Here is a 26,127-nt window from a genome sequence, read left to right as displayed (position 1 = left end):
GAAAACAGCTAGTTTTAAAATGTTGAATTGTTAGTTCCTAGGTAGGAAATCTGTATTTTAATCTAGAAGGCGGCAAGTATGGAAAAATAACTGGGAGCTAGAGGAACAGCTGTTCAGACATCTGTTTGTTACTTTTCCCTCCTGGTGTATGAAATATGCTCCTTGAAGAAAAGCAACAGGAAGAATAACTTGTATTGGCACCACCATGAGTATTTCTATTTGACTTTTGCCTATCGGTGCCTTTTACCTCATCTTGATGTAGGGGTTTTTTTCCAGGTTGATGGATTTTTGTTTGTTTTCCCTATTACTGTGAAGTTGGCAGAAAATAAGTGGAAACTAGATATTTCCTCCCAAATGTTGCAGTGGTGGTCTTAGTTTTGTCCTTATTTATGTTAGTTTGGGAACTAACAGAGAAGGAAGAGAAAACAAGTCCTAGTTTCCATGACCACGCTTCTGCCTGCCTTTCCCTCTTTTCCCTGGGAGCTATTCTGTCAGAGAGCTCCTCTGTTAATGTAGGACCCTCTGCCAGTGTAGTTTCGTAGGGGAAGGTAACTGCGTTTAGTTACGAAGTTAAACTCGGGCCTAAAACCGTTGGCAGCCCCGCTGTCTGCCTCTTCCTCATATGGGTACCCTTCATAGCCAAGGGCCTCACTGCCCCTTCTGGAGAGGAGGATCGGTTAAAAAGAGGAGTTCTGTGGCCATTCTTTATGGTAATGTGTTAAATAGCTGAAGGTCTTTCTTCCATACCTCTTAGTGGTGTCCTACCGATCTTTTTGAAGCTCTCCACCTGCTATCGCTTCAGGTGCTGTCTTTCAGCACAGTTGTTTTCAGTCAGCTGCTAACAACTCAGGGAAGTGGTTTGCTGTATTAACCCTTTTTGTGTTGCTTCTGTAGAACTTGTATGTCTCTTCCTTCCTCTTCCCTACAGGCCCACATTGTTGTTTGTTTGTAACAGCTGCAGAGACAGCCTTGTGCGGTTGGGCTAGGTGTTTAACTTCCTAAATGTTTATTCTAGTGCTAAAGCAATGTAAAATCAGAAGAGACTCTTAGTGTTGAGTACAATCTTGGTTTTTTTCCCCTCCTCCAAGATTGCCCTCAGGAAAAATTAAGGGTGTGATTTGTAAATCAGTGTAAGTTGGCTGTGCTCCTTTCCCTGTGTTCACACTGGCATTCATCTGACTCAAAGCAAAACTAGCAGAAAATTAACACTATCCCCCCCCCGCCCCCAGTTTTGCTCCATGAACTGGCTTGCTGCAGGATCAGATGAGTGCCAGCATTGGCTTAAATCGCAGGAGTGAGAGGGGAATGCGTGCCTGGGAGCAGGAGGAATGACAGTAGCAGTATTGAATTGTTTTGGAACTGCATTTTAAGGAGTGGCTGAAATACCCAGCCTTACTGTCATTGAAACGTTATGAGTAAATGATACATTAGTAAACAAGTCAAGTCCCTAAGTTGAAAAAGGAATTTTTTTTTTGCCAGGGTCTTGCTTTCAGTAGATGTTTACCCAAAAGCTGGATTTACCAGTGAAGCCTTTCCTGTTGATTAAAGAAATTGTTTGAGTTTTGTAAAGAGGGGGAGAATAAGAAGGAAAATATTCAACCAGCCCAGAAGTGTGCATGTGTGATGCAATCCTTCGTGCTCCTTGACTGTGATACTACAAGGAGACTTGACTCCTTGAGTGATAGCTTGTGGGTTGCTAGGAAATCTAAATCTGAAAGTTCATGAAACAAGCTGAGATAGTTCTCAAGGTGAGTCACCCAGGGTAAATCAGAAGGGAGTAAAAGTTGCCTTGTAGTTGCTCTGTTTATGGTTAGGGAACAGGAGGCAAGTTGGAGCTCATGATACTTAGCTGCTTAGATATCTGACTGTGTGCCTGCTGCTCCAGTTTCTTCAGACCTTTCATTCTGCTTGCATCTATTTCTGGGATGCGAAAATGGGATGTTGGACTTTATCAATACCTAAATATCTGATAGTGGTCGCACATTTTACTAATTGGTAGTTATAGGTGATACTTCATATTTATTGCAAAAGGCAGAAGTGTTTTGCAAGTCCTCAGTGTACTTTCAAGGAGTGGGTGGATTTTTTTTCTTTGCTCATTAGCTTCCTTCCACCTACCCATCTCTCAGCTGATCAAATTTCTGCAGAATGGGAGTTAACCATAAGAGACTTCACTATTTTGGAGGCTGAGGACAAGGTATAACTAACTGGTTGTGCCTGTGGAGAGCGAGAGGTTTGGGGTTGATATTGCCTTGAGGCTTGTCCTGATAGGCCAGTTCCAAATATAATTGGAAAAACTGTTTAAATGTGGCAAAATGAAAAAAGGAGGGTTTAATTTTGATTATAAGCCTAGCTTATATTATATTATCAAATATAGTAAGGAAAGTTCAAGCATTTTTTCTTTAATAATTATAGCTGTTTTCTCAGGAAAGTGTGGCTAAAATGAAGTACAGCAATATACAAAGCTGAAAATGTTCTATTTAATCTTTGTACATATCTTTTAATAATACATTTGGTTATTACACTGTATCTTTAAGCCTGTTGTTCTCAAAAAATGACCTCTTTGAATAAGCTCTTGCATAGGAATTACCCCCAAAACCTTAAAATAACAAAAAAATGTTTGCCCCCATTAGAACAAATTTGCTTTTACTTCATTTAAGTAAGAGAAACCTATGGCTGATTGTTTAGCCAGTCATTTTCTACCTTAGGAAAACCTTTAATTTTCAAAAAGAAATAATTTTGTGTGCTTTTCAGATTGATAAAGGTTTAGACTGTGACACGTAGAATAACTTTGCATGGTGTATTTTGACATGGGAAACATTTTAATATACTGGCAATGTTTATATTTAGGATTGAAGTAGTATGAGTGTTTCCAAGTAGTAGTGTCTGTAATGAAACATTTTAACTAAAGCTCTTGAGCAGAAAGAAATATGCTGTATGTGAAAGATACAAAGAAGGCAGAGACTTTCTTTGAAAAGTTAGAGAACCTAATTTTATGCTTGGATATTCTTGAACAAACTAGTTTTTGATTAGGCTTAAATGATTTATTGAATCTCTTATGTTTGGATTCAGATCTCATTACAGTCCTGATTCAAGTTTCTTCCTTCACTCTTTAAATGAGGGAAAGGAATCGGTAGTTTTGCATCACCAGTTTGTTGTTGTGTTGTTTTTTTTTAAGCCGCCTTATGAAACATCTGATGATAGACGTTCCTAAGGGAAAAGTTTGGTTCTTTAATTTCTTCCCTCTTATTCTAGCAGTTAAGGATGTTTGAAGTATCTTTGCTCTGTTAAGGGACCATGGTTATAGTTTTCAGGTTATTTGCAATATAACTACTTAAATATCTTGGTAACATAATTAAATTATTTGGTTATTCCATATGCATTGTTTACTTTTAGCTTTAACCTCATGCATGGACAACATACATTTGCTTTTATCAGCATTTGAGCAAATAGCAAGTCAGGGACATGAGACTGGGGGGAGCAGCGAGGTCTTCTCTGATAATCTCTTCTGAGACTTTTACTCCTCTTAGTTAAGATCATGTTTGTTTACATGCGGTTTTTTTTCTTTCCTTGACAAAAAAAGGGGGACTAATTCTTAGTGTTATTTTCCCTACATATTAAAGCCATCATCCAAATTCTTGTAGGTAGCAGCTGAGGCAGTTTTCTTTTTCCAGCTCAGTCACGTCTTGGACTGAGAAAATGAAACTTAAAATGTCAAAGACTGCTAGAATTGGTGGGGAAGAATCTGAGCTTTGAATCTTAAAACCATGCTGGTATCTTATGCTTTGAAGTAGATAAGAGTTTTAGCAGAGGAGCTATAAAATTATCTTTCGAGGGCAGATGCAGTTTCCAAGAAAACTAGATCAGCACATGGTCATAGGCATATGGACTTCTGTACTGGGGACCTTGTAGTTGTAAACAGTACTTGACAGGATTTATATCAATAACACATAAGTTAAGGGACTGCTGTAGAGGGTAGTCAAAGACTGTTTCTAGTAGACATTAACAACTTACCTTTCCTCCTCCAAAAGTCTGCAGTTTAAACTGAGTGTCTGGTATGTGAGGTTTTTTCTCACTGGTGGTTTTCTCAGGACTTTCTCCTCTGTTCTTCATTTTCCTTGATGTCCTGCAAGGGAATCTGTACTGTGCTCCTTCTATAACCTTTTTCTCTAGCCTATAGTGACAGACGTGTTTCAAACTATATCTGTAGCTGGTTTTGTCTTGCTGATTGTAGCAAGTTGAATTTCTATTATGATTGGAAAGTGAAATTTCTTGCTCTAGTTGCTCTTTAACAGATGAGGGAGTGGAGAAAAGGAACATAGGGTAATTGAAGTGTTGGTTTCTGAACAATTTGTTTGGTGATTTCTGAACCTATTTTTTGTTTACTGGTAGGATGTGCATGAAGAGATGACAGGAACAAGTAGCAAGAGAAACACTGTGCCAACTCTGGTGGTTTTTCAATGAGCTGAATGATAGTGTTTTTTGAGCCCCAGCTCCTGAAGTCAGAATTTGAATGTTCCTAAAACACAAGCTTCTGTCCTTCAAGGCTGGAGAGCATAGTCTGCACATATAAAATTCAAGGTTAAAAAATTTAGGGGAGAATCTTTTTAAAAACAAAACAAAAATCTAATAAAAACCCACACACAAGAACCCAACACTTTCTAGGTTAATTTTGAATGCTTCTGCTTGTTAGGGTTTTGGGGTTTGGTTTGGGTTTTTTTAGTCTTTGGAATGAATGAACTCCAGGTGACGTGGAAATAAAAGGGGGAAGCAGGAAAGAAATGAGGGCAGGGCTGCAAGGGTGAAACTTCCTTCTCTTCCCAGTCTTTCAGTGAGATGAAATTGTCAATGTGTAGAAAAGACATTACCTCAGAATGTGAAAGTGAGAGTGTGCTGAGTTTATAACTGCTTTCAGGGTCCTAACCTTCTAGGCTGGTTTTACTCTTTTGCCTTCCATGCTGTCGGGCAGAGACCCTGTGGAGCCTTCCCATGTACCTCAGAATTCTCCAAAGCTTAGCCTCTAATGCTTAATCTGCTCCATTAAAGGGTATAACTGCTTCTTGCTTGGAATGAAAAAAAGTGAAAGAGAAAAAGAAATTATATTGATAAGAATTTCTTCCTTTCTTTCTTGCCTGAAGCCTTTCAGAAAAGCAAAGCTCACTTTTATGTGGTTGTGGCAATCTCTCTTTTCTTGACTGTTTCTTACTTTTAAAACTGAAGTCACAAACATTTCTAGTCAGCTTCATGCTGATTACCATAATTGATGCAAAATTAAGTTTGTTGTAAAGCTACAGTTGTAAAACTGTCTAATTGAAAATTTGGTATTCTAAAGCGTTTTTACAACTGAGTGGTAAAATCTGAGAAGTGTCACCATTGCTTATATGCTGCCAAGCTTGAAACTTATTTTTGTGAATTAACAGATACTGTAGAGCTCAGTTAGTTGATACGCTTTGTTCTAGCTTCATGATGTGGACAACAGTTTCTGTGTTGGTGCAGGACTGTTCTGTGGATGTGTTTGTGGGATATCTTGGGCTGACTTGAGTTTAGTCTCTTTGCCTTAGTTCATTTGCAGCTTCAGGGGACTTAATTCACTTTTTAAGGAGATTAGTGGAAAGATGAATTGGTGCTCAGAGATTACTTTCTATTACAAGACTGATGGGTACTAGTCCAATTGCTAACAAAGGAGTAGTTTGTCTTAACTATTTGGAGATTCACTGAAAGCTTGGAATCAAATATATATGATCTGTACTTCATATTAATTCAGTCTTTCAGTCTGTTTTAATCACAAAATCATGCAAGACCAAGAATTACAGAAGGTGCCTGAAGTCAGCTAAATGTTTATTTTTAACGGCTCAAGAGTCTTTAGATGTGTACTTGAAAGTGGTAAGCTTGAGAAACCAACTTTTTACAGTTTCTGTAAGCAATATTGGTATGGTTGGATATTTGTTGATGATAGCAGTAACAGTGGTCACTTTATTTATAACTAGTAACATGCTATTTGGCTGTTAGCTCTGGAGTTCAGCAGTCGTTCTGCTTGTTCTATAATTGGAAGTAGTAAGTGCCAATCTAACTACCCCTCACATTAACAAGGGAGATGCATCCCCAGTCTGTACTCTTGCCCTACACGTAGGCTTTTATTGGTACTTCTTGAGTCCCTCTTCTCACCATCTCAATATGCTAGAGACCCGTTCCGGCTCCCCCTCACCCACCAAGAACTAACTCCAGCTGCGCTGGCAGCTGGAATTGCCTCTGAGGTGCCCGAGGGAGGTGGAGGCGGGCGGGACCTGCTCCGGCAGGTGGCAGCAGCAGCCTGTTCTGCTGAGTTGGGGGGAGGCGTGAGGGGACAGAAAAATGAGGACAGGTGTATGATAAACAGATGAAGACAGTTCACTTAAGAGAACTTGCTAGCTTTTAATAAACGATGTCCTGTTAAAAGGATTTATCTTGGCACTTTGTCCGCAAAAGTTGTGATGCAGAACACTTGAGGACACCTACCAAAAGAGCTCTGCAGTAGTATTTAGAAAGGAACCTCTGTGAGTGACAGCCAGCTGCTGTTGTTTGCTCAGCTACCTGTTGTAGGATATTCTGAGAAGGTTGATTCATTTAGGTGCATCTGTGTTACAATAACGATATGGTAAGACTTGCATAAGAGGAAACGTGTTTTTAAATAATGTGTTTGGGGGGTTGTGCATAAATAGGTGATACTTGGTTTGGGTGATGTATTTGGGCATGTCAAAATTCATGACTTTTACCTGACTTGCCCAGCTGTGATAAGGTGCTGGATCAAGTACCTAAATGTTAATGGGCTCCCACAAACTACAGTTTAGTTTAACTGTGAGTTTATAAGAATTTGTACCATGACAGAGTATAGTGCTGTGAAACTTGACCCCTAAAGAAGTGTGTTCAGATCAGATGAGAAACCAGCCTACTGTCTCAGGGCTTCAGTGCGGTGCTTCCTTTACAGTACAGACTACTGCGGACTTACACTACTGGACGATCACTAATTTGAGAACATGTGGTCTAGGTTTGACAAATACACTGCTTATCGTTATTTTATGCCTTTTAATTGTTGAAGAAGTGCACACTTCTGGCAATTATCTGAATAGATTTGGAATTGTATGTCCTTAAGTTCTGGGAGGATAAGTATCTGTGGTGAGATAAGTTGTATTCAGGATAGAGGGTAACTGTCTTAACCTGAATTAAGCCTGTGTCAGTGTTTCACAGTAAACTCATTTTTGCTTGAGGTTTAAAAAAAAAAAGTTCTGAGCCAACAGACTTTCCATGTATTATTGTTAATGGTTTGTTCTATTGTAATATGTTGAAAGTTTAGTAAAAGATCAAAATACTAAACAAGATCGGTTGCTCGTGATCCATCTGAGAAGTGCCCTCTGCCCAGTGATGGCTGGAAACTGTATAGTGTATTATTGGCATTAATATTGATTCAGAATAATTTTGATAAGACTCATTCTTTAATTACAGTATTCCTTCCTTGAAGTTATAAACTACTTTGAATTAAATCTGATTATATACATCTAAAATTAACAGGTGAAGAGATGCAATTATTCCCTTATCTGAGTTGATAGCATTACAATGTCTCAGGAACGATTCACAGAAAGAAACTACAAAATTGGACTTAGCTTTTTGATATATTTTCAATTTAAACATCTGAAAAGACAAATCTGATTTATTAATTTTTCTGATACATGTATGGAAACTTGCCTGTGACGCGTGTGTGTGCATAAGTTATGAGCTTAAATATTAGGCTGTTCCCAAATCAGGGATGTTTTTCTTTTATTTAAAAGCATATACTTGCTTTTGGGTATTAACTGCAATCCTTTCAAAATCTGTGCTATAACCAGAAGGAGGAAGGAGATTATGTGCCAGGGATGCTGCTTTTGAACGTGATTGACACAGGTGTGTGCTCCCTGTGTCTTGCATGCCACGCTAATATGATATAAGCCAGCTTCTGTCTGGAAGCCGTATCCACGTAGTGATGAACTTGAGCAGTTTGTATGCCAATTGCTCTTGTCCCCATGTGTGGGGTACATTTATATCAACAGAGCACAACCAGCAAGGTTTGTACCTTTTCATGGCCTTGTAGGCATGTTTATCTGATAGTTCCTTTGTACTGAAAAACTTCAGGAGTAAAGCAGATCACTAACAGACTTTTCCTATTGTTGATGAAGCTTACAATCTTACCAAGGAGGTAGGGTGTAGCCCTTAAACAAACAGGGTAGCTATTTTGGCAAGATGAGTTGTAATTTTTTAGTCTTGTTATTTTATCATAGCAAAGAAAATGTGCTTTCTTATAAAGTGCTGTAAACAGATACTACTGTCCTAGCTTACAGTTTATTTCCCCCTCCTTTTCCATTGCCCAGGATTTAAGAGAACAAACGCAGTAGCATCTTGCCCGTTTGCGTGAAGGGCAGAGATCCAATACCAGGTTTTGTGTGTGAACTAGTGGAAGAAACAGCAAATGATAGAATACACTTGTTCCAGGAAATGATGATGGGGGAGGGAAGTGGTGCAGTTTTCAACTTCTGTTTTAGAAATTCGTATAGAAAAGACTATTTTTTTTATAGCCCTTGCATAGGATTTCTTGAAAAGTGGGTGGAAGCCTCCTGCACATTTTTTTTACACATTTGTGAGGTAATATTCTTCTCTTTTATTCTGCACTGTTTGGTTAATGCACTTAATCAGGGAATGCCAAATGTTTAAAGACCAAGGGTGTAGTTTCATGAGCATTTCTTTCCCTGTCAGCACTGGCATGAGCTGCCCTGACCTTAGCTTCTTGTTCCTGCCTTGCCCCTCAGTTGCACTAGTATAACTAGTTAATGTTCCAGGTGGCTATGCAGCAAAGCAGATTGTGGAATTTACCATCAGAAAAATATTATTTTTAACCTGGATCGATTCCCTGACCGGCCTCACTGCTCAGCTGCACAAACAGTTGTACCAGCACAGCTGAAGGATGAGGACTGCTTAAGCTGGTACTGCAGTGGAAAAAGTGTTGTGAAACTATGGCCCATGGCTTAAACTATATTCTAGGTGTTTTGCTGGTACAATTATACTATGCTCGCAAAATGTTCCTCACACATGCGGCTTTCATCAGTGCAGTTTATTTTGATTGTGGAATGGAGAAAAGGGTAATTTTGGGTTTTGCTCTGATACCTCTGTGTTGTCAAAATATGTAATGTATATGACATATGCCTGTTTAACTCTGTATAAAAATCATTATTCTTTACATTAAACTGTTTTGAGCTACTATGTGTCGTTAGAGAATGGAAGAACTATAAAGTCAAGGCATCCTCTGTTTATTTGTGCTGTATACTTGGAATACATGTCATGTTGAGATAGCTGCTTCCATCTTTAACCAGACTGCTATTAATCTTTCATCATCTGCAGGAATATCAATCTTTACTTTTGAAGGTGAGGGCAACAGGAAATTTTACAAGAAATTAAATTCACAATTCTTGAGTAGATACAATAAGAAGTTAAAAGCTCTGAAGCAGAGGTTTGAGATTTCAGGAAATAATATGGGATTTTTTAAGAATTCAGATTTTTTGTCACTACACTCTTAGAAAGGTGGTTATTTAGCTATGTGTCCACTTGGGAAAGGAAGCATCAAAATGCTTTTATTCTTTATCCAGAAACTCTTACTTGTCAAATTTCCTGCACCGAGGCAACCCTATTATTTAATTTCTTTTCTGATCTGGTTCTTCTATTGTTTTAGGTGTCAGTTTACTTTGGTTCTCAGTCTCATGCTATAGATGGCGGGGGCAAAGGCAGATATTCTCCCTTAGTTGGAATAGTTAAAGAATTTGAATTTTTTATGCTTCGCTTTTACGATTTGAATTCTGCATATTGCTACATATGACATACAGTGAAGAATAATTTAAAATTGTTACTTTTCTTTGTATTTGGGCACTATTCAGCTAAGGTGGGCTTCTTTCAATCAGATTTGACTAGTAATGTATTTATAGGATTTTTAAAAACTGCTACTACTGTATTACCCATTTTTTTACTCTCTTTAAGTTGATAGCCACATGTGAGTTTAAATATCTGTAAAAGTTACATTGATTTCATTTGGTAATTGGTGTGCCTTCTGTCCAATCTTCAGCTTCCAAATACCAGTCTGGAATGGGCTTTGTAATACAGGGACAATGATAAATCTTAGGTTGAAACAAACTAGTATTCTAAATGGTTCATCAAATGTTACTTATAATCATGTAATGTTAATGCCAGACACAAATCGATACTACAAATAGAATGAGAAATGTAAAGTTGTTACAGTAGAAATTTGTGCTTTGCATATTCCTTTAAGAGTTCACTATCCCTATGGCAACAACTGGAAGGAGCTTTTTCTAATTATGCAGAGTTTAAGATTTCATTAAAATGTGGAAGCGGGGAGAGTGGGGAAGCAGCTTCTGAACTTCTGTGTTTTGTGGCTTGGAAAGTAAACACAAATCTGTTCTGTGTAGGCTTTTTTTGCTGACTCCTTGTAGCTTTCCTAAGCACTGAAGAAAAAATTTAATATATGGTAAAATTACTGATCTGCACAAGAGTGAAATTGCTAAAATCTCTGATACTTGAGAAAAATATGCAATAGTTCAGAAGTTAAAAAGAAAATGCATGCAGAATGTCTTCTGAAGTTGGAAAAAGGCATATAGGCAGCTTCTTTCACTGTAATAGTAGTTTCCCTTGCTCTTGAATGTGTAAGAAATGTATCTCTGCTTCCAATGTTGTTTGTAAGGGAGTTTTCTTCATAGAATGTTAAGTTATGAGGCAAACTGTCTTTTGTCTCTTTTGTAATGTAAATTGAGATACAAGGAATATTTTTTTATAAAGGCAAGTTACATTTATTGCTGTAGGAGTCAAGTAACATTGTTAGATAAGTTTTTACTATGAAACATTTATAGTGGGTAGGGTATATTTTAATTTACTATTATAATTATTAATTTTACTACTAACAGAGACCTAGGAGCATTTCATAATTATTTATTTTGAATTCCTATAACTGAAATGACAGTGTTCATGGTAGATTTTGTTGTTCTAGAGTATGTTGGGTTTGTTCCTGAAACGTATGGGCCCAGAGCTTGCCTCTCAGGTTGGTGGTACTGGTATTGGCATTTAGTTTTACTTTGGCTGTGGAGCAATCAATCCTGTTAGGACTTGCTGATGTAAAAAGAGATTGAGTTTACTGTAACTGAAACAATGAAGCAAGTGTGAATATTTCAGAATATGTTGTAACATTGTGAAATTGAATGGCTGTAGGTGTATTAGTTTTAAATTATTTGTGATAACCTGGGTTGCATTATGACAAATTCAGTAGAATCTGTGGAAGACTTGCTTTGTGTTTTACTTGCTTCCTTGGATGCTGTCTGTGGCCAGTGTCACTAAGCCTGTCTTAGGGACTAAAATTAGTCACGTGTATTAAACCTATATAGCTCTCATTGATGTAAGAGGGCACAGTATGGTCAAAATTCATACTGCAATGTCTTGAACGTTTGTGCAGATGTGATTTAGTTACTGTTACACACCAGTCGCCCAAGCTGCTGTATCCCCTGTGGCTCCCAACGAAATGGTTAAGATGTCTTGATCAGTGTCATTAGTACTATTATGTAATGTTAGGGGGCAGGAGGCCACCTCAGCTGCAGACTGGGCCAGGTTTCAGGGGTGCCTGGAATTTTATGCTGTTTGATTCCCTCAGGGGTCCAATCACTAGAACTGGCCCTTCTCTAAAACGTCTGTAACGGTACCCTGACAGTGTCAAAATAAGGATGTGACATTCCAATGGCAGATAACTGAGTTCTTAAAGCTACATTCAAGCTGTGAAAAGTAAGGTAGAAAGACATTTTAAGCTGAAAGGAGGTGTTGTCTTTCATTATTACTTCATAGGCTGTTGTCTTTGCTTTTGTTCTGAGGACTTCTTGTGTAATGACCAAAAGCGATTGCATGCCTGTCTGTTTCAACTAATCAGTAGGCGTTCTGGAAGATCTGTAGGATAAGAGGAAGTCACAGCTTTTCAAAATATTTTTAATCCAGGGGTTTTTTTTTCATGTAAGGAATTAAATGTACCACCTCATTTAAAATAAGGATTCATTTGCAACATGGTCGTAACTTCTTTTATGGGAAGTGTAACAGTTTCAATTTCTTATTGGAAAGAGGCTACTTTTCAAGGCGGGTTGCAGGGGGGGGGCAAATCAAGTTTAAAAGTCTTATCTGAAACAGTTTGATTTTGGTTTAGGGTTGTTTTTCTTATAGTTTCATATGACTGTGCCAGTAACAAATCACAGTAGCCCTTTTTGATATCTATATGCTCTTTCATTTACAGGGTTCACTGTTCTTCTAGTCAGTACATGGCCATCCTACGTTTATTCGCAAGGGCAGAGCCAGATCTGCCAGCTGCTATGACATGGGAAGATGGGAGACTTGACATTTTTTTCTGAACTCAATAGAAACATTTAGGTTGGAAAAGACCTTTAAGATCATAAAGTCCAACCATTGACCCAGGACTGCCAAGCCCACCACTAAACCATGTTGCCAAGCACTGCATCTACATGTTTTTTAAATGCCTCCAGGGATGGTGATTCCACCAGCTCCCTGGCAGCCTGTTCCAATGCTTGACAACCCTTCCAGTGAAGAAAGGTTTTCCTAATATCCAATCTAAACCTCCCCATGTGCAACTTGAAGTCATTTCCTCTAGTTATCTGGGAGAGGAGACCTACCCCCACCTGCCTACAGCATCCTTTCAGGTAACTGTAGAGAGCAGTAAGATTCTCCCTGAGTCTCCTCCAGACTAAACCCCAGTTCCCTTAGCTGCTCCTCATAAGACTTGTGCTCCAGACCCTTCCCCAGCTTTGTTGCCCTTGTATCAGTATGATACTGAAAAAGGTTTTCCACTGTCTATACTGCTATCTAAAACTTTCGTACTATGAAAATACTGTTAGTAGTGGCTTAGATTTTTGGCATTAAGAAGTTCAGCATTATAAAGTTTGAATTTCAGATATTTAAATGTTTTCTCTGTGGTGCCTAGAGAGGACATCTGTCTGGGCTAGAAAGAAATAAGGCTTATTCAAATGGAACTATATTCCACTGGAACATGTAAACATCTAGTTAGGGGAGAGGTATCTAAAGGTCTCCGTAAAAAGAGTTGGGGCTTACATAAGCTACTGATTAAAGATCTACATATAGCCCAACAGTGGCAGATAAATACTTGACACAGGTTTAAATTTAATTTGGGCTCAGTGTCACAAAATGCATTGAGGCTTGTAATTTATATAGCTGTTCCTCATAGCACATTTAGCCCCATAACTTTAATTTTTTTTCTCTGCATGTTTCTCCTCACTTGAGTTTAAGTAGGCAGCTGTCAAACTGAATGCTTTTCTCCGGGTTCTGCAGGTTGTGTGTGTGTCCACAAAACAAAAAGAAATACAGTCAAATGTTGAAAATATTACACATGTAAAAGTAGAGACAAAATATTTCTATACTAATATTTAGTTTCTTTAGATACCTTTTTTACTTTGTTTAAAATACAATTGCTGATGCAAAATCACTGTAAAAGCTTAATTTACCTTGCTTTAAAAAAAGTGTAGTTCAAACAGCAGCTGTGAATCTAAATGGGCTTCAGAGTACTTCCCAATATGTCTGTCTTCTCAAAGCACAGGTAAAAGGGCTTTTCAGACTGCACACAGCAAAGAGCATAGCCAGCATGTTGTAGGATGTGGTTGGTTATTCCTTCTATTCAGCACTTGTGAGGATGCATCTGACAGACTGTCTTGAGCCCAGTGTTCCAAGAGGTGGTGACAAACAGGAGCAAGTTCAGCAGAGGGCAACTAAGATGGTTAGTGATGTATGTGGAGAGGCTGAGGAAACCCCCTATCTTTAATGTGGGGAAGAGAGGGCTAAGGGTAGACTTGCGTATAGTCTTAAGTTGTTTTAATGGGAATTACAGGCAAGATGGGGGAGGCATAATCTTCTCAGGTGCTGAGTAAAATGACAAGAGAAGTCACAGATGGCAACAAAGGAAACCCCAGTTAGACATAAGGAAAGAGTTATTCTTAGTGGGGCTGATTAAACACTGGAGCAAGTTTTCCAGAAACCTAGTGGAATCTCCATCCTTGGTATTTTGATAATTTGGTTGGCCAAGGCCGTGTGTACCTGCTTTAAACCTGAAGTTAGTTCTGCTTCAGGTTAGTCCATCTGAATAGATGTTTGGAGCTGTTGACCTCCAGAAGTCCCTTCCAACCTAAATTTTTCAGGGATTCTATGAAAATGGAGCTGGTTTTTGTTGCAGAGTATCTCTTTCAACACTTAAAGGGGACTTACAAGAAAGATGGGGACAGACTTTTTACTAGGGCCTGTAGTGATAGGATGAGGGGTAATGGTCTTAAATTAAAAGAGGGTAGATTTAGATTAGATACTAGGAAGAAATTCTTTACTGTGAGGGTGGTGAGGCACTGGAACAGGTTGCCCAGAGCAGCTATGGATGCCCCATCCCTGGGAGTGTTCAAGGCCAGGCTGGATGGGGCTTTGAGCAACCTGGTCTAGTGGGAGGTGTCCCTGCCCATGGCAAGGAGGCTTGGACTACATCTTTAAGGGCCCTCCCAACCCAAATCGTTCTACAATTCCAGATCAATACTGTTTTATCAGGGATGCTGCTGGAGGTCATTTGAGATAGAGCAATCTTATATTATTTAGTTCTAGTCTGAGGTGGCATAAATCAAAACTAGTGGTTCCTAGAATATGCTTTTAAGTGTTTCTTAGAAATGTTTTTGCTCTGCTTTTTTTCAGGTAGTCCCTGCTCTTACGCACCTATACTAGTTTTAGAATTGATTTAATATGCAATCCCACAGGGAGATAATAGGAGTGGAAGATATAAATGGTGCAGTCACACCACTGATCCAATGCTGGCTGCCAAAATAATATAGTACATGGCTCATAACTCCTCATATTCTGCTTTTGGTCTAGCCGTGCTTACAGGGTCTATAATTCAGATTCTTAATTACAGTTCTTGGAAATTGGGTGTAATTTGTGTCAGCCTCTTTTCATTGTTCCTCTCAGTTTAGCAGTAAAATCTTTGATTTCAGAATAATACAGTTCCAGGCTTTTTGCACAGTAGTATTTTCCAGCGTGCGCTAATATCTGCTGGTTGTGATGTGGGTGAATGTACCCAAGGTGGTGTGAGCTTATACAGCAGTTTGTTGCTGCTGAAGCATAAAGAATAATGAAAGAAAAAAAATGGTACTGTCTTTTAATAGGTTAATCACTTGAACTTGACCCAAGGATGAGGTTAACAAATATCATGGCCAGAGCAAGAAAGATGGCAGAACTGCAATGTCTGGGAGCAGGGTGGAAGGAGAAGGAAAGATATGTACTCTTACTAAAGCTTTCAGTCTTCTCGGTGTTCTCATATAGTTTCACCCTAAATCTCTTAAGCATTTCATTAGTAAAGGAGCATGCAAGGTTGACTTACTGCCAGACAAGTAACTTGTGGTGCAAATCTTCCATCTTGTAGGAGAAAGTTAATTTGATTTTATCCTCACGGTGAGCAAGAATAGCAATAGTGGACTTGTTGAGTATTCCTCATAAGCAGTCTGGAAATTGAAGCTAAAAAACCCAAAATTAACTCAAGGTGGTTCTGTCCTTTCCTGGCTAAGGTAGTCTGCACTCTGGACTTCTGCTGCAGAAGGTAGCTGGCAGATCTTATGCTGGGCCTTTGTTCTTTGCATCTGCAACAACAAGTGGCCTTCATAATTGGTTTGAAAAGGTTCACAGACATTTTGGGTATATATACATTCAGAAGATTTTTTTATACTCCTTCAAAAGCAAAGTATGCTAGGTTTTTAATTTTCAAATTACTTTGAAGACCTAAAAATCAGAAAACTCCTAGGTGGCTGACTAGCCAGCTTTCATTTGTGTGGAAGCTGGTAGATTTTAGCTAAAATATTTTTTAGTGGTATTTTATTTTGCCGGGAGGAAAGGAAGATTTAATGAAAGACCTGAAGTAACTTGGTTTGGTAAAACTTGATGTGACTATTTTAATTAGTATGTTCAAATAAATGTTATTTAATCAACAAAGAACAGTAAAGTTATAAATCTTCAGGAAGAGTGTGATGAATGTTACCCATAGTGTCTTTAATCTGAATGAGCGCAATTATCTTTTTAGCAACTATATTTTTTCTTTTTCCATTCATAATGTTTTTACCATAAATCATTCTCTTAGTTTGGCAGTCTGAATTATAAGAAAAGTCCTGCTTTTGACACATTATGATCAGTATCATTACCATCCTGGACCAATGATTTAAGTTACTTGATTATTTCTAGATTAATTGATCTGATTGATTTGTTCTTGAAATATGAGTATATAAAATAAGTGACTTTTTGCATACAGAGCAGGAAACTGAGAGCACTTTCTGAAAAAGAGTATGTGGAAGATAAAGGGAATACTTGTAGTTACTCTTAAGCTTTTTGGATTCCTTGTGGCTTTTTGTGACACATACGTTCAGTGTTTGGTGAATGCCAGTGAAAGTGTAATTTGATCATGGAGCCACGTTTGGTAAATACTAGTTTTGTGGGGACAGCCTGTTCTATCCATAGGAGAAAAGCTCACTGCCAAAATATAAATGCTTTCTGTTTTATTTTGTTCTCTGTTCTTTTGCTCTAGACTACTGACATGCAGATACTTGTTACTTGTGACGCTAACAGCATCTGTATTTGCTTTAGTTGTAGTGTTTGATCAATAAGTGTTCAAACTATACTTTTGTTGAAATATGGCTAGTTACTTTGAGAAAATACTTAGAGAAAGTTTTTTGCAAAATCATTTATCAAACATAGGATCAGTGAAACATTAAGAACTGATGTGATGCTTCTAGCCCTCTGCTGCTTAGCAACTGTTTGCCTACTTTCTCAAGTCCTGGTATATGTGAAATAGAACTATTTGTTTTCTGTTGTTTGATGCTTTCTTTAACAGTCCAAAGCTACTTCCAGTTTCTCTGTGAATGGTGTATTTTAAAAACAAGTAGCTAATCTTCCACATAATTTAGACTGTGGGTAAGGTTGAAAATGCTATCTCTTTAATTGTTAATTTTGTGTTCCTTCTATTTGGATTGTAAATGAAAATAAAAGTGCTTGTCTTGCTAGACATACTTCTAAAAAACATTCCAAAAGCTTTTTTCTTTGGCACTAAATAGTACTTCTTTTCCTCTAGGGAAGAACATCAGGCGAGAAGGCAAGCATTAGCATTCTGTGAAATAGTTTTTAACCTTCAGATCATAGTTCTGAGAATGATTTTCAGCTGGCACAGCTTCTGCCAGCCTGTGTTGCTCCAGTTGACACAAGCATTTGACTGGCAGAGTGGTGAACAAGGCTGGGAAGCTGATTTAGGTTAAAACTAACCTAGCCCCCAAAAATGGGATTACTAAGTAGACTAAAATGTATTCTGAATAAGTAATCTAATCTTGTCGTGCAAGTACTTGATCAAGGGAGAAAGGAGAAGTGCCAGCCGAGGTACTGATGGAGAGAAAATAGCGATCTTGCCCTTGAGAGAGCCTGGGCTTCAGACTGTCCTAAACTTGCCTCTTGTCTTAACCATCATACAATGCCTGCATATATCTACTTAAATTACACATATGAATGATTTTTATATTAGTATTTCATAAGGAAACTTTGATATACCAGGAATGATAGTTCCACAGTGTAATCTTAATTGGCTGGTTAATTAACGATACTGAGTTACAAATAGAAGTCGAGCAACTTAAACTTCATTTACATCTTCATTGAAACAAGAGTGGAAGAAGCATTTGGTTTGTGGCAATGGAGGCTTAAACTGTGCATGTGAATTCAGTGGCTTGAAAAACAAAAACTGTTGGGTGATAAGGACTATATATGACTACTAAGAGGACATTGTGTGATGTCATGGCTATATGTGACAGCTAGGAGGAAGTAAAACAGCTTGTTGCTTCTTCTAGTACAGTGCACTAACAGTCCAAACACAGCTGTGGGTTGGTGATGATCCAGTTTAATGCTTTGAGCAATGGCTTTCATGTAAATGGGATCACAGATTCCGCCACCAGAGCTTCAAACCATACTTGTATGTGGTGTATAATGTACATTTTTAATGTACAGGTAACTTTATACTATATAGCAAAGAACGCTGAAGGTGATACATGGCAAATTAATTTTGCTCTTAGATAACACAGTTTGTAATTTGTAATAGTTTACAGTTGCTCAAAATGCTATTGCTCAAGCTATCCTTGGTATCTTTTTGCTTTCATCTAAGCAGATAACCTCTCTAAAGCCAGCAGTACTGCTCAGTAAATTTTCCCTTCCAGCGCTTTTCTTCCGAGTGGTGTTTTGTATAAACCAAGCCTTCTCAAAGTAGTCTGTGGATCACAGTGAAATGCGACATTCCAGCAAGCTGAATGGGGGCAGGGGTTGTGCACATTGTCTATACCAGTGCTCACAGTTCCTGGTTGTATGACTGCCACAGATAGGAGAGACTTTGCTATAAAATTTTGCAAAATGTTAGTATTCCCCTCTAAGTGCCTGCTTAGTGTATGGGAAATGGGAGATTTTGATGCTATGACCTGGAAGAGTTCTTGTTTAGCAAGTCAGAATTGCTGCTGTTTTAAAATGAGATCAGCAAAGAGACTGCTTTGATAAGACTGTTTGGAAAATGATCTAGTTTTGAAATGCAGTGTTTTGCCTAGTGAAATACAAAAGAAAAATTATGAATGAGCTGCAGTATGATAAGAAGAGAGAAATTGTCTCTGGTTGCGTTCCAATGTGTTGAAATCAGTGTGTGCAATTCTATTCCTGGTGTTACTGTGGAGTTACTGCATGATGTTAGACAGGACTTGAGTGATATGCATGCAAATACGTATGGCTTAATTGTGATGTTACTGATTTTTTTTACTCAGCTTCCCAGTACTTGACCTTTCTTTTTTTTTTTTTTTTTTTTTTTTTTTTTGGCAAAAAGTAATGTTATCTTATGTGGATGTGTACTTAAAGTCTTTACTGAGTTAAATCCCCATTAATATAGCCTGCTTTGCAGTAGAGGTATCAACTGCTGAACACCTCATACCAATTTAAGATACATATGAAGAATAACTAATTAAAACCAAGATATATTTAACAAAGGCACTGTTTCTGGAGTTTGGCTATCATGACATGACTGAATTACCCTTAAGGTTATAATTAATACTGAGTATCACAACTAGATCTAGCTTGCCTTCAGTATGTTCAAGGTTTTTTGAGGTCTTTTATTTGGTTATTGCATTGGTCTGACTTCTCATTTGTAGAATACGATGAACAGTATGTAACATGGCTGTGAGGGCAAAGACCCAGCAGGAATATTCTTCATAGCAGTTTTATTGTTCATAGTAAGTAGCCTTATTGTAGCAGGAAATGAGAATTTTAAAGACTTTTTTCCTATTGTTATTGTTATAATATACATTTTGTCAGAAGCTCATTTTTAAAATTTGGTAATGAGAATTCCTGAAGCTAGAGACCTCTTGCTTGCCCTGTGAAATATTACTGCATCTCATTGGCTGGATCAGAAATTTAGTAAAGTGATATTTTATTTTTTTTTCCCTGCTAACTGTATGGCTTGAGGGAATTTTGTCCCTGTGCCATGACAACTGCATTCAGAAGCATTAGCATTAGTATTACCCTTGCTACAGTAGTAACAACCCCTAGAGCAATAGATTAAATGAAGGATGGGGAGATCTCTTAACTGCTTGACTATTCTGGGTGCTTTATAAATAAAACAAGATTCTTGTAGTTCTTAGAGCAGAGACCGTAGTTCCATCCAAATCAGTTTTCCAGACTTGGAATTTTTGTTTCTCCAGCTTCTGCTTATGGCAACAGTTAGTTTTATATCCTTATATTCCCTTATACCCTTATGTTTAATCTTCAGTAAGAGGACTGAACTGTCATCCTTCAGACAACCACTTGCCACTCTTACTGGTAATTCATGTAAGGCTGTACTAACACCTTCTGTATTTGTTTCATATGCTTGTCTAAACCACAGCTAAAGTTACCTACTTACCTGGTCCAAGAGACATAAAGGAGTTGAGGGCAGGGGGAGCACCATTCTTGCCAAAGGTGAACATCTTTCAAATAAGAACATGTGTAAAGAACTGGAGAGAGTGTCAAAGGTGCAACTAGTCCTGAACTTGAAATGTGCTCACATTTGTTTCTTTCTATAGCTGTATACATGTTTGAGATTGGGGGGGGGAGGGAAATAAAAAAGAAAAGAAAAAAAGCAGTGAGATGTGGAAGATGGAAGAAGGGGATAAATCATAGCCTATATTTTGGAGGTCAATGAAAATATGTTTTATGTATTGCACCTTGGCTTTTCTCCCTCCTTCCCTTCCCCCCAGCCCCATGCTGGCTAGGTCAGTTTCTTAAGGATGAGACCAGGTTTTGTTGAAGTAGGACTTCCAGATCTTTGCTTCCTGTACCTTTGTTCCCTGACAGGGGACACCACTGTCTTGCTGGGCCACGTTGTGGTGGCAAGCTTGTGCTGAAGTGAGTCACTGTCTAGACTGGGGTTGTATAACTTAAGGAAATAGAAATTCAATTAAAAAGTAAAAAATTAATAGAAATTTATGTTAAAAAGTAAAAAATGGAGACTGGCTTAATGGAGTCAGGGAAGTAATTTTAAAAACTTTCTCGCAAAACCAGGAAATAGCCTGTACATTGTGCAGCTAAGAAAGAGAGATGCAAGCGGTTTATGATTTTTTTCGACAAATTAATGCTTTCAAAGTAGCAAGAAAACTTCACCTTGTTACTAAAAAATATCTGGGTTGAGCTTTTTTGTTTCAGAAAATCTCATTGTTGATACACTAGGTGTGCTATAATAAGTTTAGGCCAAAATTATAAGCAAGGCATTTCTTTCCTCTAAGGAAAACTGTAATGCACAGATTAGAAAAAAGGACACAGCATATAATGTGAATAAGAAAACAATTGACATACCTTATTACTACCAGGATTTTGTGAATAAGTTTCTAATATAGTTGTATGCATACAACTTGCTATACAGTCTAACTTCAACATTGTCTACTTGTAGGGGAAAAAAATTTTAAGGCATTACTTAATGCATTGGATTTTGATGCAGTTAAAAGAACTGCAGTTACCTTTGGTTTGGACATCACTGATAAAGATTCATAGAATGTTTTAGGTCTGAAGGGATGTCTTAAGACCATCTAGTCCAAGCCCCTTGCTGTGGGCAGGGGCATCTTTCACAGGACCAGGTTGCTCAAAGCCCCATCCAGCCTGGCCTTGAACACTTCCAGGGATGGGGCATCCACAGCTTCTCTGGGCATCCAGTTCCAGTGCCTCACCACCCTCACAGTAAAGAATTCCTTCCTTATGTCCAGTCTAAACGTACACTCTTCTAGTTTAAAACCATTACCCCTTCTTCAGAATTGTTCATTGGTAGGAATGGGCAGTTGCTGAGAGACTTTGATTCTGTAGTGTTCCTCTTAAAATGCTGTTATGTCCCTTGATCTCTGATTAGCTTCATTTCTGGCTTACAGTTGTAGGATAATTGAACTTCTTGGCATTTTTTAGGGGTACTTGCTTTAGCATCAGTATGAAACAGAAATCTTGCAGATACCAATGTAGTCATAAGCAAAACCACTTAAAATTGGGTTACTTAATGATGGAAGCTTTGAGATTTATAATGCTGTTGCTGGCCTCTGTATTGAACTGCTGAAGTTCACATATTTGCCTGGGCAGAGGCTTCCCAGAGCTTCCTGCTGTGAATTGAATAACACAAATTACATACCAGAAATTGAACTACCTGGCAAGCTGCTAAAACATAGCACAACAGGGCTTGTCTTGTTTATGTTCTTGTATGAATTTTGAAGAAATATGGTAATACTCTCAGTGGAAACATATTAAAAAGGCACAAAATATTAAAAAAGAACAAAATTCACTCTTAGACTTTCCACTGCTGCAAAAATGTGACAAGTGGATAATTTTACATCTAACAATTGTAGGTCACTATGAAAGCAAAAGCATTATGTATCATGCATGTAACTCGGCACTTCTTCAGCCTTTTGCATCTTTGAATTAGCAATATAGGAAAAACAGTAATGTAGTTTCAGTTATGAAATTGAAGATTTTTTTTGTGAAACTTTTTTCATGGATAAATCTGAGTTTTAATTGCTTCAAACTGGTTGGGTTTGAAATGCCTCTGTGGTAACAGTCTTCTGAGTCAGAGAAGGGTGTAGCAATAGTACTTTTATAGTTCTGAAGTGATGATACTTCTTGCTGCTGTTGAGCTATGATACGCAGAGTAGCAGCAAGCTGTGCATAACTTTTATTTGTGAGAAACTTTGTAGTAATGCTGTAATAAAGGATGATCTCTACAGTGGTTGTATGTTAAGGCATAAATACATTGTTTCACAGAATCTGTTGGCTCCTTGGTAAGAAACCCAGCAATTGTTTTTTACTTCAGTATTTCAACGTGGATTTTATATTCTTTGTGCTTTTTAAAATCCAGTTTCAAACTGTTTCCATCTAAATGTATTTATCTAAGTCATATTCCTGTCTTCTAAAGTTAAATTGTTTATGTATAATTTTGAAGAGAGCTTTAAGAAAGCCTGAGATAATCCTGGTCGTGTGATCTTTTAAGAGCAAAAAATATCATGCTTTTCCTATGTGCCACCTCCTATATGGTGACATCCCATGGTGGCTTTTCAGGTAGGAATCACATGCATCAGCCTCCTTTGGGAGGCTTGATACCTAGTTTGTGTGCTGTCTTGTTCTGGTTTTAAATGGGAAATCACTATCAAAAAGAATTGTGGAATACCTAGGGTTATGGTTTCCTAGAAGTCATGATTCTTGTTTCATCAGATGTCTGTTTCATTTAGCTGAAGATTTTTAAATGAAATATGAGCTTGGCAATCATAAACTGAATCATGCCTGGATTCAGTGAAGTTACCATGACTGTAGAGTTCACATTGACAGCTCTGAAGCAGCCAGTTCTGCTGGACTGTGGTTTTCGTTGGTGGAGCCAGAAGTCTGAAGGATCTGGAGCTCCAGGTCTAATTGGAGTGTGGTTTCATAATATCGAGAGGGTGTTTGGAGCCAGGAGGTTTTGAGATGGGCTTCTGTGTGCTTAGGCTATAGGGTAGTCCCCTTTGGCCCAGACTCAACTACTGTAGAGGCTCCTGAAGCTATTGAATGAACTTGTCATTCATGTCCATTTTATTGCTGCTGTTGGCAGTAGGTTCCTGGCAAGTTCCCTGAACATCTACAGCTTTTTAGGGGGCAGCATGTTCAAGGAAGACTTTGATCTGATTTGGACTGAAGTCAGATATAAAAACTAGAACCTTACAAACTGTTCTGGAGCCAGCTCTTTTTAGAATACTTCTGTTGTAAAGTAGTGATTAAAATTCATGAAAGCAAGGAGATAGAAATAAGCTAACGTTTTTGGATGTTTGTTACCCTACTTGTTACTTTGGTCATAACCAGCATGTACAACAGACTGTATCACAAGCTTAACTTTTTTCTGACTTTAAGGTGCTAAGGACTTCGACTATGACTCTTACTTCTTTTGCAGCTTTTGCCAGGCTATTTCCTACTTAGCAAACTAGGTAGTAATAAAACATTGGAAAACATTTTAGACTTCCACAGCTACTGATATTTAGGGAACTATATATGGAGAAGGAGAAGCATAGGTGGGAGCATGGGGTAGGAATAGGTGAATAAAGTTGCAGTATGCAGTCTTGCGGTGTGTAATAGGCCCTGTGATTCTTATAGGTACTATATTCATAACTCTCGTTACAATTCAGAAGAAAGAACCTGGATTCATGGCAGTTGCCAGAAATGATTGGCTCAATGTGCCAGAAGAGCCTGCAGAGGTGTTGGGCATCATCAGAAAGATACTGAGGACATGAGAAATTGTGTCTTTTTGTTCCCATGTAAAGCCCTGGTGAGACGCCTTCTTGAATACTGGGTGCTGTGGTCCCCATATTTCAGGGAGGATGTGTTTGTATTACAGAAGATAGTGAGAAGATTTTATTTTTTTTTAATCAAGATGACAGCTCTTGCCTTTCAAGGAGGAACTTGGATCAGTTTAGAGAGGTGAAGGTTTTATGGAGGGTTTATGAGTGAAGCTTACAAATTCATGAAGGTGGTGAATGCAGAACTGTTACTCACCAAATCCTGAAGCCTTAGAACGATGTAGCACTCAAAGCTTATAGGACAACTAATTAGAGTGTAAGGAAGATTTTTAGTTGATTTTTTTTGAAATCATATCCTTTTTTTTGTTGTTGTTAATGCACAGTGCGGTAAACTTCTGGAATCCTTTGCCACAGGGTATTGTGGAGGCAAATGATTTCAACAGGTTAAGAAAAGGAATTTGATGAGTATGTTGTCAACAGGTCTGTAAAGAGAATAAGCAGGGATCTGCTGTCTAATTTCCTTGATCACACAGTTGTATACACTGAGAGAATGAGAGGAATGTACTACAAAAAGCCTCAGGTTTGCATGTTCTTCCTAAATACTGCTTTTTGTTGCAGACAGTGAGCTAAAATGACTATTCATCTGATTCAGTGGATGCTTCTTAAATTCTTATATTGGTGTGCATTTGATCAAAGAATCTGTAAGCGATTATAGCATCTAATTAATTTTAAACTGGTTGTTTAAAATCATCATTTTAGGAAGGCTTTGAATTTTTTTCTATTTGTCAATCATCAATCAAAACCAGACTTTAAAGGAAACCTAGTTGAGTTGAAAAGAAGAAAAAATAAGAAACTTAACTAAGCTGATATTACTTCTGTGTAGATTATGTCATTGTTTTCAAACTATTTTTTAATAAAGGCTGGTCATGTAGGTGTGTGTTTTCCTGCCTCTTTCTGAGATCTGCACATTTTTGTCTTAAGTTTTTTTCTCTTCCTCCAACTCTCAGAACAGTTGTACTAAAATAATTCATACTTTTCAAAAATAGCAATACCTACGTTTGACAGTAGACATCAGGGAGGTTTATCTTTGTGAAAGCTTTATGTTGCCACCGTAGTAGAAAATTGAGGATGCAGAAGGGGAAGAAAAATGTGGAATATACTTTACTGCGTTCTCATATTGTTAGTCTGTGGAAGAAACCTGATACAGTCACAGTTCAGAATGTCAAGGTTAATACTTGCTACTTGACCTTCCTTTGAATTAATAATGGATTTTTCATTATTTGGGAAGCTGACAAATGGAAGCAATTATGTAGATGTGTAGAAAAGAAGGGAATAAATCTGCTTAAAGGGGAAGAGAATTGATTACCTGAGTAAAATTGACACTAAGGTTGCTAAGACTGTAATCTTAATACAGGCAGAATTTAGAGTTGCTATGAAGTTTATTAATGTAGTTAACAAAAATACCCTAACTGGATTATATAATGCAGTTTTTACTTTGTCTGCTTCAATTTGACATCCTACAGTTGTCATGAAACAAGTGCTACAACACACATGCAAAATGTATGGTTACTTCTGAGGTAGAGAAAATGCTTCATCAAGATATATTTGTAAAGATGCTGAGATGTAAAAGTTTTTGAGTTTCATCAAGTACTGTATTTAAGATACACATGGCATTCAGTCATCTTGATCTTCACATGTATTCCCCATGTAATTTAATGGGTAGAGCCCATATTTTCAGATTTGTGTGAATACCTAACAAATCATTGGTTATTTTGTAGCAATTAATTGCACTTACTCTGTATATATCAGGGAATAAAGATGAAGAAAAACAGCATGCTTAGATTTTCTCCTTGTGACCTTTTCATTTCAACTCGGTGAGATTAATTTGATTCTGGTCAAGAGAGTTGGTATGTTCCCTTCTTAACCAGAAGGCTAACTTGTGATGCAAAGCTTTTAGCATTTTGGAAGAACAGTGTGGACAGGAGAGAACGTGAGAAGTATCACTGTTAAGTGGTTGTGTGTACCTTTGAGAATTAGTGTAGAAAGAATTCAAAATGCCTTCTCAACTGTCTTAGAGATGCTTTTCTTTCCTCTCCTCACCTCTACTTCATCTTAGTTAAAAATAAATTAAAATCCTTTTTACAAATTTCAAAGCTTTGAGCCAGATTTCTGTTGTTAGTATGCTGTGTGGAAAATATAGGTCAAATTTCAAACT

The 26,127-nt window shown here is 37.8% G+C and overlaps 1 protein-coding gene across 4 annotated transcripts in view; it reads left to right on the top strand.

Annotated features, from left to right (window-relative positions):
* The window catches only part of TAB2 (TGF-beta activated kinase 1 (MAP3K7) binding protein 2), a 67,041-nt gene that overhangs the window by 12,730 nt on the left and 28,184 nt on the right, over window positions 1–26,127 (top strand). The window contains exon 1 of one of the 4 annotated variants that reach the window (XM_005230205.4): window positions 4,032–4,052. The exons of the other annotated variants lie outside the window; for them this stretch is intronic. The gene's annotated coding sequence lies outside the window, so the exon portion shown is untranslated. Of the gene's footprint in view, window positions 1–4,031; window positions 4,053–26,127 lie in introns of those variants that run through there. 4 annotated transcript variants of the gene reach the window in all.

This window comes from Falco peregrinus, chromosome 7 (genome assembly GCF_023634155.1).
Source record: "Falco peregrinus isolate bFalPer1 chromosome 7, bFalPer1.pri, whole genome shotgun sequence".
Taxonomy (NCBI): domain Eukaryota; kingdom Metazoa; phylum Chordata; class Aves; order Falconiformes; family Falconidae; genus Falco; species Falco peregrinus.
This window is presented reverse-complemented; position numbering and strand designations above follow the sequence as displayed.